General features: G+C 51.1%; 1 long non-coding RNA gene across 1 annotated transcript; it reads left to right on the top strand.

Moving 5' to 3' along the window:
- The first annotated feature begins 1,453 nt into the window (after positions 1–1,453).
- On the top strand, positions 1,454–3,324 carry LOC123131125 (uncharacterized). The gene is made up of 2 exons (XR_006464071.1): positions 1,454–2,581; positions 2,904–3,324. It is a non-coding gene; the product is annotated as an uncharacterized lncRNA (long non-coding RNA).
- Positions 3,325–3,603: the final 279 nt, after the last annotated feature.

Here is a 3,603-nt window from a genome sequence, read left to right on the forward strand (position 1 = left end):
AATTGATCCGCCCGAGCATGAGCTCCCGGTCCTGGCCATATCCTTTGTGCGAGAACCCTGCGCCGCCGGCTGGGACCCGGAAGAAGAGAGGTACCACTAGCACCCCGCCGTCAACCGCCTCCACCAAGCCGCAGTGACTTACCCGTCGACAGATGTAGCCACCTGTCGAACTAGACCGGGGCAAGGGAAGATCCCTTCCACGACCTAGCCCTCCACCCATCAGAGCTGCAAGGAGAAACCAAGGCCAGCCAGATGCACGAACGATCTTGAGCAGCTCCCTCGTGTTGCGCCCACAGCACCTAGCCAAATCCTCAATGGATCCAGGCCACCACCACGCGCCCGCCGCGCACCACCTCCACCGACAACCATCGTCCCGCTCAGCACACCAAATCGGCGGGCCGCCACCGTCCAGACCGAGTTTTCGCCTAGCTAGAATTCTAGCCGGGCGAAAATTTTCCTTTTGACACTTAAGTTAGGTCCTGACGAAATGAGTAGGAGTACATCATCGAATGTTTCCGTTGCCTCTGCATATATGAAGGTGGCGTTTTTATTCTTGTTTTGGCAGTGGTAGCGTGTTTCTAACACAGACACATTTGTTTTCAGCACTAAAAAGAAGACATTTGTTTTCACCACTCAATCAATCAAACAAAGAAAAAGACACGACAACGGCACGCACGCCGGCTGGAAATCTCCCGTTACGCTCCCAATTCAGAAAAAGGAAAGCGCCGCCGCCGACCCGATCCGGATCCAGCCCCAACCCACCACCCCACCTCACCTCCGCCCGCCGCCACCGCCTCTGCCCCGGCTATAAAGGTCCGCCCTTTGGCCAGCCCACTCCTCCTCTCTTCATCCGGGCCGCGCCTCTCGCCTCCTTCCTTCGTCCTCAGTTCGTCCGGGCTGCGCCCTTTGGCCGTACCTCCGCGTGGTGGCCTCCGTGCCGGCCTCCGATTTCCAAATCCATCCGCCCTGCTCCCTCTCCGTCTGCGGGGCCGCGCCCCTCGCGCCGTTCCCTGCGGGGCTCGGCCAAGAAGCATGCGACCGGCGGCGGGGGCACCAGCGTCGTGTGCCAGCTGCGCGCGCTCGTCGCCGCGCGGTGCGGCGAGGTGGAGGGCAGGGGGCCGCTGGTGCCCGTCGCAGCCTGGTCCGGGTGGCAGTTCCCGCGATCACGCTCCTCCGCCGCTGCCGCCGTGTTCAAGTTCGTCTTCTTCGGATCGACCCGCCCTTCCGAGGCACAGTGTAGAGCCTCTCCTCCTCCCGCGTCCGGTGCGGCAATTCGTCCTCGATTCCTGCCTCTCCTCCTCTGGCCTCGCCTGATTCGTCCGCTTAGATTAGAAGAATCACGTCTAATTTGTTTTATTTTGCTCGTCCTCGCCGTCGTCGTCAGTTTAGATTCGCGTGTGATTTTATTTTTGCTGGTCCTCGCCGTTGTCATCAGTTTAGAGTCGCGTGTGATTTGATTTTTGCTCGTCCTCGCCGTCGCCCTGATGCTCTCGCGTGTTCTTGGGGCCGTCTTGTCCGGGTGTCTTCGTTCCTGCGACTCTCGGAGAAAGTGAGCGAGCGGTCGGTCGGTTTGGGTAACTTGTGCGTTCGCTTCTGTTACCTGCCTGCGTTTCGTGTTCGCGTCTGGGCGATGGTTGCAATAATGATCGGTTCTGGTTTCAAAATTGGAGCAGTGTCAAATCGCTCCCTCTGTTTCATCACCTGCGTTGTCCATCGGTTGTTTTCAGTTCCCAAATGCATGCGCCCTTGTGATAATCTGGTTGCCCTATGTCGATTCTTGTTCTACCGGCCGGCGTGTGTGCTCCCATCCTAGATGCAGAGAATCTTGTTCTTGTCTGTTACGGTTGTTCTGATGCTGTTCTTTTCAATTGTTTATTGTTACATCATGCTCTGCTTATGTTGACACGATTGACCGATTGATTGTTGTTTGTTGTTTGAATGATTGCCTTGAGATGGATTGTTGTTTGTTGTTTGATTAATTGTCTTGAGATGGATTGTTGCTTGTTGTTTGATGCTTGATTGCCTTGAGAAGATACAAACCATGTAGGCCAGTTGATTGTTGTTTGTTGCCTTGAGATGGTACATGTTTACATGGCATGATTGATTACTGTTTGTGTATGGTTATTAAGGTTGATTGCTGTTTGTTGATTGATTGATTGTTGTTTGTTGATTGATTGATTGTCGTTTGTTGATTGATTGCTGTTTGTTGATTGGTATCTGACTTTGGTAATGGTAGTTCTTGATCATAGGTAACAAACCTAGTGCTATTCTTTTTTCTGAACTTTTTTGTGATTATTATGCCTTCACATTGCACTGCTCCCAGATCCATATCGACATGCCCACGTTGTCTGATGAGGATAAAGATGTAAGGAACTCCTCCCAAGAATCTCTCATGCTCCTTGTATTAACTTGGTGACTAGATTTACATGTTAAATTATTATTTTCGTGAAACTGGAGCTCATTGCTGTAACCCATTATGACTTTATGAGCGTGCACCACTTTCAGGTTATGAAAAAATGGGGAAAACAAGATTGACTTCCTCTCTCTTTCGTATGCAAGGAATACAGAAGATGTGCGCCAAGTAAGTAACTCATTATGTTGATATTTAGTGTGTACTACTTCACAGTGCCATCTTTCCCGACAGATTGAATTTTTTTATATTGATATTTTGTTGAATAGTATCACATGTTTGTTTGCATTTCATACTTTGGAAAAATGTTCCATTGATAGTATTTTTCCTGCAATAGGCACGGGGAGTTCCTCTCAAAGTTAGGTGATCTTAGCCAAACTCTTATTTTTGCCAAAATTTAGAATGTAGAGGTAATTTCAAGATATTCTTTCAACATTCCTGAGCAACTTTGATTTGTTTGTTTACCACCTATTGTCTCCTTATTCCTTGCAAGGTTTGAACCATTTTGATGAGATCCTGGAAGAAGCAGATGGTATAATTCTGTGGAGGGCGTGCGTGTGTGCGTGTAGGAGTCTAGGTTGAGTCGGACTGTGGCTGGGCCTGCGATCGTGTGGCGAGGCAGGCGGGATGCAGCGGTAGCATGATGGCACCAGGTCTTGCGGAGGAGCTGGCTGCGCATGTTCGAGGGAAGACCAGATCGCCATGGACTCCGTGAGGGCTACGTATTGTTAGCTATTAAGCCGGCTGTACGTTTGAGTCTGTTAGTGCATGCGTGGGTGCTACGTCTCTGTTGGCTACAAAAAAGACTGTAAAATCCTAGTCTGGTGTGGCGTTGTGCATCCAGTTAAGATAATAGAAAATGGGGCGTTTGAACGCCGGGGCGTTTGTTGCCGGGGCGTTGGTCGCCAGAAAACTATCTCTTGTTCCTTCTTCTACCTCTAGTCTTGAGAGAGAGAGAGAGCGGCAACAACAATTGGTATCAGAGCTTCGGTTCGGGCGATCACCGACGACCATGGCGCTCGTCCCACACGACGGCGGCGCGGGCGGATCGACGACCAGTGGCGGAGCCAGGATTCGAGTATAGGGGGGGGGGGGGTGGCGAGTACGTATATTGATTGAATCTTGTTGATAATTACTAGTTGCTTCTACTAAAATTGTTGATCGTTGGGGGGGGGGGGCAGGCCCCTGCTCGT

This window comes from Triticum aestivum, chromosome 6A, assembly GCF_018294505.1.
Source record: "Triticum aestivum cultivar Chinese Spring chromosome 6A, IWGSC CS RefSeq v2.1, whole genome shotgun sequence".
In the NCBI taxonomy this organism is placed as follows: Eukaryota; Viridiplantae; Streptophyta; class Magnoliopsida; order Poales; family Poaceae; genus Triticum; species Triticum aestivum.